Raw genomic sequence first — 12,469 nt, 5'->3', positions numbered from 1 at the left:
TGCACCGCATTAAGAAAAGCGCCTCGCATCCACGGAGAAGCGTGCCGCCGTCGGAGCTGCTGTCGTCGCATCACGTAAAGGGGTGTCGCCGCTGCAACATCGCATCAAGCGGAAGCGTCTCGCAAACGTCGAAGAAGAGTGCCGCTGCCAAGGCCGCTGTCGTCGCATCGCGTAAAGTGTGTCGCCGCTGCAGCTGAAGCATCGAGTCGAGTCTTCTCGCAACATCGGAGAAGAGTGCCGCATCGGGAAGATCTTCACGTCTTTATTTCTTTGCACCAAAAACGTCATCGCATCAACATCGTTGCAACACTTTCGTTTCCCTGCGTGTCACATCTAAAAGGTACATTGACTTAAAGTGTCGCATTTAAGAACTTAAGAGAACTAAGCAAACTTCTACCATCTAAAGTAACAGTATTGTGTGTTTTTGTCGTTTAAATGGTCTTGTGGTAAATCTATATAAAGAATACTTATTTTTTACAAAAACCTGTGTGGTGTCCATCTGTAGTGTTGTCACTTGGTTACTGTATGTGTTCACAAATGATTTACACACTGCCTCTGAGATAAGCCTGTCTGCTTGTGCCAAGCTACCAAGGGGGTGAGCAGGGGTTATTTTAGGAGTGTACCCCCTTACCCTGACTAGAGGAGAGGGTCCCTATTTGTCACAAGTGCATACCTGTGCCAACTAGAGACCCCCAAGTCTAACACAGATCAATATGGGTAGTATGGGTAATGAACTGACAGACAACACACAAACCACATGGATAGTGTCCCTTCACCTGTGGTTGGTTCCATAAGGTCATTGGTGTGTTCTATTTTGGTTCCCAACTATCAGTATGGACTAATGTGTTCCTGAAGCTTTTGTTGCATCTGAAAGAGAACATGGGTTTTTCAAACTCTAGTTGGTTGGAGGTAAGTATGTGCCACTTGTTGTTAAATATTTTCTTAATAGCATTAGATGATAAATTGTAGGTGGTGACGCATATCAATGCCTCAGTTTCTCTTTTTGCGTTGGTCTCCAGTAGGACAGAGCTTGGTGTATTGTGAGACCTTTTCCGTGCCTGCTCTATAACCTTTTTAGGGTAAGCCTTGTCCTGTAGTTTCTTTGTTAGTTTGTCTGCTTCTTTGTTGTAGTTCTCAAGATCAGAACAATTCCTCGGGATTCTCAGGTATTGTCCGACAGAGAGGTTTTCCCTCAGTGATCTTGGGTGTGCACTGTCGAAGTGGAGCCGACTATTGTGGTCTGTGAATTTCGGGTATAGCGTGCTTTCCAATTTCCCATTTTTGGCTATGAAGTTAACATCCAAGAAAGACACCTTTATGTTGGTAGCAGACATGTCTTCTTGTACTATCTTCATCCCAATGATAAATGATCAGGATGTCGTCTATGTATTTCAAAGCGGTACAAAAGGGGGTGGTGATGGACGGAGCATCAGAACCAATCAAACACTCACACCCAGTCAACAGATCTGGGTTTGATCCATCACCGTTCTTTAGCCCACTCTGCCACCCCAGTTCAGACATGGCCATATGCAAATCAGTCTGACCCTGTGCCTCATGGGAACAGTCCAGCCCGAACTGCCAAGCCATGCCTTCCCTGGACCGGAAACTAGCATCCTGGGACCGGTTTCACTGTAACACCCCTCATCATCCAGGCTAGCTTGAATCATCCAGTGGCAAAGTAAGCAAGGGACCCACATCTGGGCATACCCAGCCAACTTAGGGCAAACAAAGCAAACACAAGGAGATGATGAACGTAGCGCTGACACTTTTCAGACACTCACTCTCAGTCACAGATCTGGGTTGAATCCTTCATCGTTCTTTCACGTACTTTTGCCTTTATGGAATTAAGTAAACAGCAGAGGCTCTCTTGGGTAAGCCCTGGAAGATCTTCTCACTGTGGGTTGCCAAAGGTCAGCTTCCCTGACACAGGATGCCCTTCAGCCCTCTGTATCCAGGCGATAGGTTGTCTTCTTATTTCACCCTTGTGCGAGGCGATCTTTAAATAGCCTTTTTAATCCAATTTATTCCTTTAAAAATTAAATTCCCCATGAATCCCACCTATGTGACCTAGGTAAGCTTACCCCCCCCCCACACACACACACGTAACCATGCACACACACACACACACACACGTTATTGTAACCATGCACACATGGGTCCTGTCCTCCTGTTGCTGTATATAATGCTTAACCCTACCTCTGAAAGCAGGCCACATTTCAGACATAATAATAATTACCCCCAATAAAATATTATACCTAAAATAAAAATACACATGCCTGCTCTTGACTATACGTTATGGCTATCACACTGAGTTTTAAAAACTATAGGTATTGCCAACATAACATAATATGGCATAGCAGAGATTCAAAAACTTGCTACAATATGCACTTCAATACCATGTCAGTAACAAAATGACATAACCATTGCTTGGTGTAGTTTAATAGGATACACCACTGCTAGTTTGTGTGTGGAGTTCTGGCAAAGGAGGAGTTAAAATCGAGAAACGAGCACGCTTTTTCCAAAGTCCACCTGCGGAACCGGGCTTGATTTTATAAAGGTTAATTGAATACAGCATTTGACAACCCAGGGAGAGCTCGCAAAGCAAAGCACTCTCAGGTGCTATTCCGGTTTTTGTTCCTGGAACTGCAAACTTGCATGTTCGAAATTTGGAATCCGAACAGAGAGCTTAAATGCTCCTTCCCAGAATGAGCCAATAGGAGCTTGCTTTCAAACGGATAAGTGAAAAACCTGCCAATTTTATTTTCATTTGACTGTTTGTACCTACTGTGAATAAATCTGCTTCGAAGTAACCTGTGCAGCTTAGGAAACACATTCAAAGAAATAAAATTCTGACAAAGTGCATGGTAGGGCTGAATTAAATGTAGCTCAATATGCTGGTGCTCTCTTTCTCTCCCCAAAAAATCACGATGTCATTAATAGTCTACTGACATACTTCATCACTATATAATTCTCAATTGGCATGATAAAGCTAAAAGTAAAGTTTGATTCTTAACCTTTGCCTTCTCTGGTGGAGTGCATGTACTAGGTAATCCACCCAGCTGCGGTCCGTGCAGGTAACAGCAGTGGGGCGGTTGGGCCGCATGTTGGGTGATTTCGAGGGACGATGCCAAGGGAAAATGTTTTATTTATTTAAGTTTCCTTCAGCATTGTCCCTCGAAATCCCCCCCTACACGGCCCCACCGCCCACTGCTGGCACCTGCACGGACCGCGGTGTATTCCACCCCACCAAAGTTACTGATATTGGGGATAATACTCGAGGGCGGGATAGAGCCACTGGGGATTACGTGTGGGACCCTGCTGCTCCCCTGAGAAATGAGCAATTCCTAGAGTATGTTGCTTAAATTATAACGTAATTCTACAAGCTGTGCATTCCAATCCAGGGGTGAACTTGGTTCAATGCACCAGCGATTAATGTGAAAGACAGATATTTGATGCCTTTCAAAACACTATTCAATGTGTAATTAACATAGAAGTATTGCTTTTGGGTTACAATCCCATAAATCTCATAAAGGGATCAGGAGCACCATGGAAACAGTAGCAAACCTTATTTCATTAATCACTGAATCACACACACAGTACTAAGAAGAATTAAAACTTTTATGATAAAAGTATTTATTTCTACAAGAAAAATCTGTTTCTCAGTACATCTAAAACAAGTATGCAGAATATTATAAAAACAGCAAGCAGGCCCATTAAAAATAATGAGAATAAAATGAACATTTCTAGCAATGTAAAAATGTCACTAAGAACCTAACACCCGAACATCTACTTCTTTGCACTCTACTAAGAGAGTATGGAAGGCAGAACAACTTATGGTCTAGAGTGTCATAGGGAGAAGAGAAGCACTGCATACCTTGTTCACAGCAAAGGCTGTCTTCATCAGCAGAGCTGTGAAGACAATGTTCCTCGCAAAGGGCAAACACCTGCTGCAGTAGCAGTAATTGGGTCTTCCTCTTGGGGTCAGCTTTCTAAGCTTGAAGCGAGAAGTAGCATCTGCAAAGTAAGAAGTGAGCTGTCAGTAGGTAAGACTGTCTGGCAGAATCTAAGGCAAGAATCTGTCAAAGGATCTCGCCTCCCAAGTGGTCAACTGATTATTCTTATATACTAAGGGGCAGATTTATGTTCCCTGGCGCATCCCTGCAAATCAGCATGGATGCGCCGGGGAAGATGCGTCACGCAAGTTTACCCTTGCGCCACAATAGATGCGCCGCATTTACAATGCAGCGCATCGTGGCGCAAGGATAAACAGATGCGTGACGCATCTGATGGCGGAAGGGCGGCGCAGTGCTGGAGTTGCGTCGCAAGCGCGACACAGCTCCAGCAAGGCTCGGGGGTGCCCTATCAGTACAATGCTGTGTCACTCCTTATGCCTGCTTCAAGCAGGCGCAGGGATTTGACGCAGCATGGCCGGAAAAGTGACTGAGGGAAATCTTGTAGATTTCACTCAGCCACTTTTCGGAGGCGTTCCTGCACCGGAACGCCCCCCCCCCCCCTGTGAAGGTACGCCCACATGTGGCGCAAGCTTTACAACGTGACGCATCTCCCTAGATGCGTCACGTTGTAAGTCTGCCGCAGCATGGCACTGGCTTTGCGCCGCCGCTGCGTCACAAAAGTGACGCAACGGCGGCGCAAAAGTGACGCACAGGGCTTATAAATCTGCCCCTAAATCTTGTCAGAAATTGGAATTTCTGACATAAGTTTAAGAATCTTTGACATAGATTATATGCATCAAGGTATGCGTTCCAGACATTTACTGCTGAGCATATAAGGCAAAAGGACGTAAGTTCAGACTATACACTGTTTTGGTTATATGTCTGAATGTGTTTTTAACTAACCTTCACATGATGAAAAGTAGACATTTGACCCAGAAAAATATTGCATTGATGGTTGTTTCTGTGTCATTAATCGAATGGCTTAACGTTGTTAGAAAGATAAGGGCAGGCCACATCTGCATTTAATAGCAGACATGGCAATGATTCTGCATAGATTGGGAAAGATGACGACTCCCATTGTTTGAGAGAGGGTAGATGCCGACCTCTTTTAGTCAAGATAGAGTCACGGTCTATAAAGGGTGGAGTAGGACCTTATGGACTTTACGTCAAGTGATCAGTAAATTGAGGCTTTAATTCCCTGGTTACTTGTCATTGCCCCCATATTTCACTGGGATCTTCCATGTAACTACTTCACCCAGACATACCACCTTTTCATAGCTTGTGAAGTCAGTAGTTGAGAGTCACCAGGGGCAGTGTATAATACATTGTGCCCTTGGGGCACAACAGGAATGTGTGCCCACTTTGTGCGCTCCCCGGGGCACAATGGTGTTACGGAAGGGGCCAGAGATGTTGGTGCATCCCCGACTGTAATACCAGTAGCACTGTGCACATGTAGCACCAGCGCCATTACGAGAGGCTGTTTCCTCGTTTGTGAGAATCATTTTGCCTCTGCGCCAGTACCATATTAAGGACATGGGCACAAAGGCAAACTTGCCCTTGTGCGCTGAAAATGCACCATAAAAAGGTGGCATACTTTCAGTGCGCCTCTTAATGGCAGCCCTCTGGAGGGGAGAAAGTGGGTCCCATGGAACACCCAGAAGTCCCCCTGCAGTCACTCACTGCACCTGCCTTCAAGAGGATCTCTCTCCCCTCTTCAAAGTGAGGGCAGCATGCCATCTGCACTGTGAAACACTGAGGGCCTTTGAATCAGCCACTCCGTATTTCCCTTAAATGTGCTGCTCCGTGGGCAGTGCGAGTTCGCAGCTGCTCTGGGGGAAGCACATTGTCTGTAATACGGTGCACTGTCCCTGTTTGCGCCCGTTACACCTTTTGAAAAATGCGCCAATGCGTAAGCAGGTAAAGGGCACCATGTATGGCCCCAGATTGGTATTACCATGATTCTCATAATTCCAGCAGGTTGGTAAATTCAAATAATCAGCAAACTGCTCTGATAAACCTGCGGTAGAAATCGCAATGGGAAGATCAAAGACAGAAAATAAACACCACTCTTTAAAAACCATATTATTTCTGCAGTCTGCATTTTTTCCAACCTCAGGACCTTAGTAGCTTAGTTTTAGATTCATGGCAGAAGAGCCAATTAGTGGGTGGAAGGGGGAGAGTAAATATCTGCCCCATCCCAAGAAGGAAGGAAGGGGGAGAGAAGGTGAGTTGCACAGCTATGTGTCTTCTAGCATGCATTTGGGCTCTAGGCACTAGGACAGAACTGTTTCACCTAGCGAGATAGGAGTAGCACATATCTCAGGCTAAGCACAGGGAGCAGCTACGATTTTTACAGTGTAAAAATCATTTCACAACACTGCAAGGTTATCTCCAGTGTTTTGACAGTGGTAAACTCTGCTACTTGTTTGTTTATATTCCTTGAAGCTCAGAAGACCACAACAAATGAAACATGCATTCTGTCAACAGGGAGTGACACGAAATACTTACCTCTTAAACACCACTTTTTAAAATCAAATCAATTTTTATTGAGTTTTAAATCAAGTAACACAATCACTCACCTATATCCATAGGCCGGTAAGGAAATAAAGAGAGCAGAGGTGATAGAAGAGAGGGGTGATAGTGGGGTATTTCAAAACGGGAAAGCAGGTAGAGAGAAAAGTAGTGGAGAGGGGGTGGGAGGGGATAGGTAGATGCACTTACATTGCAACATTGCAGGTTTCATCTCTCGCTCCAACTCCACTCTATAGGAGGACTATTCTGTGTCTGTTGGGACCACTGTAAGATGTAGCGCACACAGGTACACTAGGCAAGAGAGTTCTCAGAAGGTTGTAGACAAGAATTTCAAGCAGAGGCCTGTGACTTTTCAAACTTAGGAATAGTGTTTTTTACATTGGCCGTTAGCTTCACCATACTGAGTAGGTCCCAAAGTTTGTGTAGCCAATCAGTGTGCGTAGGTATTATGCTTGTACCCTATCTAGACATCAGGACCTGTTTCATCACGCAGAGTGGTAGAGTAATGGCTCTCCCCCCACGAGGACCATAGAGGATATGTCAGTGTGTTACGGAGACCCAAAAGGATGTAACTAGGAAAACGGGGTAAATCAGTATTAGACATCTGATCAATGTCTGCGAGTATGTCAGCCCAGTACCTGCTGTGTAGCTCCTAAAAATTCATAGGATCTGCACAATTAGACAACATAAACAAAGGGATTGGTGTCCAGACTGACACCCCCAAAGGATATGTCAGCCTTTAGACCAGCTAGCTCACAGTGACCTCATAAGCCCACTAAACTTACTAAAGAGCGAATAGTTTCTGGTAACAATTAAACATGACAACCCTTGATCCTTCAGGGATTGTGGAAAAAGTACAGTACCTTCCGCTCAGTCACTTCGTGCTCACTGGGTCTCAGAGAGATACACAGAATAAACTATGGAGAAGTTTTCAATAAACATTCATTGGACCAGTGTAATTCTGGTATAAAACATTATTGCTGCGACAATCATTAGACAGAAACAGATATATAAGATTACAAGCACCCACAGAGTAAATAAAAGGAAGAATTCTAGCATGGTGCTAAAACATTAAATATATTTAAGCATATAGATACATGGCCGTAATCAAGCGTACTCCTGAGATGCAAACTCTAAGTGTACTTAAGTGTACTTAGCATGTATTTGGGTGTAAAGCCAAGAATCCCCTGGGAATGAGCCATTCCCATTACCTGATGGGAGAGAACGAAGGACCCCGTCTTGGTCTTGAGTTTGGACAACCCGCAAGGGATGTCAGACTTCTGCGTGCTGTATCTTCTGCAAGCCGGGACCTCAGCGTCTAGTGTCACCATGGAACTTCTCCTCTGCCTATCTAGTCTTGTTATTGTTCTCTCATACCACAAAGATAGCCTTGGGGTTCCTTACATAATCGATGTGTTGTGAATACGATTATGCAAATGAGCCTAGAGCAATACCTGCAATTATGCAAAGTATTTATTTTGCCCTAGGAGGAAGATGACCATGACTTTTACGCAGAATGGGTTCATGCTGTTATGTACGTCGTCTGCAGGGACTTTTCTAAAATTCCTCTTGTATAATAAATGAGGCTAGTTTCCAGGAAACTGATCGACATTAATTCAGCACATAACTGGGTAAAGGGTCAGTGCTAGAACCGTTATGTAGACCAAATGCAGGTAAAAGGTTTGTAGCTACCTAGGCCTAGAATGGGGTACATTGGGGTACATAACACCCAATCTTCATCCGAAGCACGATAAGGTCAACTAATGCTTAAATATGCCTGTTTAAATAGTATAAAAACATTGTCATTAAACAAGTATTAAAAAAATCTAAAAACATGGTATATGTTAATAAATGACGCTAACGTCATTCACGATACAGCACTTCGGATCGCAAGCCCCATCAACGGCTTCATTGTAAGCACTGCTGCGTGACACATCTTTTATCCAGGACCTCGCATCACAGCCTACAGCTTCTTCTGAACTGCCCTTCCCTGACACGTCTGCAATACAAGATCTTGCCATGCTCTGCAATCAGGATTAAAGATACTTTGTTCAGCATCCTCAACTTTTTCCCTGTATCCGGTCCATGCTCCATCAGTGTTGGCCTGACCTTGTGACTTTGTCCCAGTCTGGCACATCCTGAGAACCAAATAAATAATTTATTACATTTCACTCTATTTTTCTAAAATGGTGTGGGTTTGCTTGTGTTGTGTTGTGTTTTCACTTTTTTACTGCTTAAGTGCTGCATAAATACCTTACATATGACATCTAAGATAAGACTGGCTGTGTTTGTGCGCAGCTACCAGAGGGTTGAGCACAGGTTAATTTGGGCTATGATTGTGTATATCCCTCACAAGAACTGTGGTTGCTGCTTCAGTAGTGTTTCACCTCCTCAACCCGTAACCCAATTTCGTACAGTGGTATATCTGTTTGGGGAGAAAGTTAGTAATATTTTGTTTGGTTGATTTGATGCAGTGAAGGGAACTGTGGGTGACCTGCATGTTCAAATCACAGTATAGCTCACTTTCCTTTTTAACCCTAAGGTTAACAAAATTGTTACCTTTAACTCGAGTAACATTAACATACATATAGTACAGTATAAGTGCCTTTCAAAAACCTGATTGGTGTGTGCAGTTTAATAAGGAGCACTACTTTATGGCAGTTATCATAGGAAAAGTTAAACTCCATTGTAAGGTCTAATATGAAAGTGTTCTACTTTTTGGAGCATTTTGGCAAATGTCAGCTCAGAAGGAAAATCAACTCTCAACCTGAGAAAATGTATAGTCTTGCATGTAAAAGTCAAGTCCATTTTAGGCCTTCTTAGGTTTGTTTTGAAGGAGCCCTCTTGAGAAATCAATGTAACATAGAATGAAGCGGAATTCTTCACTGAATGTGATCAAGTTGTGACTGTGTGAGGTCATACTGGGCACCTTAGGCCAAATCTGAGCAACGTCTCTTTTTTGAGTCACCACTGGAAGCCGGGGACCCCCAAGCAATTTGTATGATTTAAATTTCTAACATTAAAACAGTAATTCGAAAACAAACACACGTGTGCACACAAAACAAATACTCACATTTCTAAGGATTTTAATATTTTATATTGAAAGAATTTGCAAAAGATGGGAAGTTTAGAGCTGCATCTCCGTGACTAACTTTTAAATGGTTTGTTTTATTTCGCAGTACAAGGCTCCTGCCAGGGCCAGACTGGAAACCCAAAGCAGCCCTGGCAAATGTTTTCAGACCAGTCCCCATACAGTGCTCACCAATTGCAGTGAGTGAGTGAGCCTGACCACTACAAAGGGGGCTTTGGGAGGCTCTTCCCCCAAGAAAATTTAGTAAACAATGGTGCATTCTACAATAAATGTATCATTATATATTGAATTGTATCAGCTTTTAAAGAAAAGTAAATGATGACCTTACTATGCACCAGGACACAACCATCTTTGTTGGGGTTCTTCAATGATTACCTTATAATCACCCTCCAACAGTGCCTCTCATCTCTCCATAGCCCCTCTGTCACATGTATTTCATTTGTTTTATAGCATCTATCATACCTTTGTAGGATGTCCGAGCACTTTACATCACACACATATAGGGGCAGATTTACAAGCCCCTTGTGCCACGGGTGTGTCACAAAAAGTGACGCACCGGTTGTGTATTTTAGAGCCCCATATTTCCAAGGACAGGAAAAGCCACCCTGCGTGACTTTTCCTGGTCTTGTAAATATGGCCCATTTGCACACAGCACTTTGCGTGAAAGGGGCGTTCCATGGGTGTTGCTGTGGGTGTTCCCACGCAACACCCATGAAACCAGACACATTTCCAGATTTACTAGAAATCGTAAATCTGGAAATGTGTCTGAATGCTACGCCTCCCCAGTGGAGGCATAGGGAGGCGCAACAAGGAGAAATGTATTTATTTCTCCTTGTTTTGTTCCTCTTTCTATGCGTGTTGCATTCTGCAGCACGCATAGAAAGAGGAAATCACCTATGGTGATTGTTTATATCCAGGAAGGTGTCCCTTCCTGCACATAAACAATCAGTAAAACAATGACGTTTTGCAAGTTCTATGTGTACTAATGCAGCACACTTAGAAGTTGAAAAACGCCATTTCTGATTGTTTTTGTGCATGAAGGGAACCCTTCCTGCATATAAACAATCTCCCCACAACGCAGGCATCCGTGCACCATGGTGCAAGGGTGCCTGTGCAGGCACATGGCAGCAGTTTGTGCCCCAGCGCAGGGGGAAGCGCAGAGATGCGACATATTGTTGTAAATGTGTTGCATCCCTGTGCTTTGAAAGTGACTCAGTGCGGTGCAGCCAAATGGCTTGCGGCACACACTGAGTCACTTTCCTTGTAGATCTGCCCCATAGAGACAATGATTCATACGTGTAAATCAGTGTATAAAAAATGTTTAATAAGGCAAATGCGACTACAAGGTGTAGGATTCACATGTCATTCATAATGGTAGGCATTTTTAAAGAGTGCTTGGTCTGGAGAAGCACAAACTCGGGATTCAGAACATAACACAGTGGTTAGCATTGACGTTAACAATAAAAATGTATTTCCACCCAAATAAACCTTTTTAGCAGCATCTGGATTATGAAAGACTTAGAAAAAACATGTTTCTAACTTGTATCTTGCAGTTTGCAAGCAGCTCTTTGATGACAGTTAAGAGGTCACTGTGCTAGATTACGATTGTCACTTATGAACTGCACAGTAACAAAATAATCTCTGTGACAAAAGCAGTAACCCACTAACCTATGAACATAAAACACTTTTTTTAAATTCATGGTACACATTCTTCGCAGTAGGCATATTAACCCTCTGTGCTACATTAGATAAGTCAAAGCTGCCACTGGACAAAACTCTCATCTATCTCCAGCAGGTACATTAATCACTGACTTTATCTTGACACTTTTATTGTTGCTGGAAAACTGCTAATTCTACAAGGAACTTTGTTGTGCTTTTAAAATTGCTACCTGAGGACCTCCTGGGAATGTGTCACGGACCCCTGGGTGTCCGCGGACCACAGTTTGGGAAACACTGCCTCAGAGAATTCCCATAGAAGCCCATGTTCTGGTGTCAACATGGGCTTCTATGGGAATTCTCGGCGGCATATTATCAAGCCCATTATCGCCGCTTTAGCGGCGGTTTTCTGCCGCTAAAGTGGCGATCATTTTAATGCAGTGCTTGATAATATGCCCCAGTAGTTTTTTGGTATTAAACAAACCCACATTAGTACTGACACAGAACCTGTCTGAACATGGCGTGGCTAGACCTTTTGCCGCCGGTTGCGGTCCCTGGGATGGCCGCAAGTAAGAGCAAGTAAGAGCTGTGGGTGGGGGGGGCGTGGGAGAGGGGGGGGGTGCTGGCAATCCCTGCGTTTGCTGCCCTGCGACGGCCACAGGTAAAGGCGGGGGTGGGCGCCGCCCCCAAAATCTGTGCCACCCCTCTACGCCACTGTGTCTGAGGCTACAGAGAGATTATTAAAGGTAAGTCTGGAAACGCATACGTGGGCGAATGTTGTGAAGACGTAGGAGCGTTAATGCTGCTGTTTAACCAGGAAGGGCTGAGGCTTCAGATGGTGAGCATTTCACGATGCAGAAAATGAACAGTTTCTACAAACTGAGGAGTTTAGTTTCCTGTGATGTCCATCTGGCACTTCCCACAAAAGTAATTGCTGGCATGTGATTCACAAAGAAAACAAATGACTCCTATATCTGGCAGCTGCAAACATACCGAGAAAGACATCACACTGCTCATCTTTTTCCAAGAGTTCTAGCAGTGGCAGTGAAAAAGTCAATGCATCATTTTGAACCAATTTTCCTAAAACCATTTTGCAAAATTGAATGATGAAAGATGGCTCCATTCCAGTAATGTATAAACTTGAACGACATTATCGACCAATGCAGAATATTTCCTCCGAAATTGGTATATGAACTTGTTTTCTTCACGTCATTACCAATTTTCCATCAGTCGTGTT

At 43.8% G+C, this 12,469-nt stretch overlaps 1 protein-coding gene across 3 annotated transcripts in view; it reads left to right on the top strand.

Moving 5' to 3' along the window:
- SHISA6 (shisa family member 6) overlaps nt 1-12,469 on the top strand; it is a 1,379,883-nt gene that overhangs the window by 1,179,302 nt on the left and 188,112 nt on the right. The window lies entirely within an intron of this gene.

Source organism: Triturus cristatus, chromosome 7 (assembly GCF_964204655.1).
Source record: "Triturus cristatus chromosome 7, aTriCri1.1, whole genome shotgun sequence".
In the NCBI taxonomy this organism is placed as follows: Eukaryota; Metazoa; Chordata; class Amphibia; order Caudata; family Salamandridae; genus Triturus; species Triturus cristatus.
Note: the sequence above shows the minus strand (reverse complement) of the source record. Positions and strands in the feature narration are given on the sequence as shown.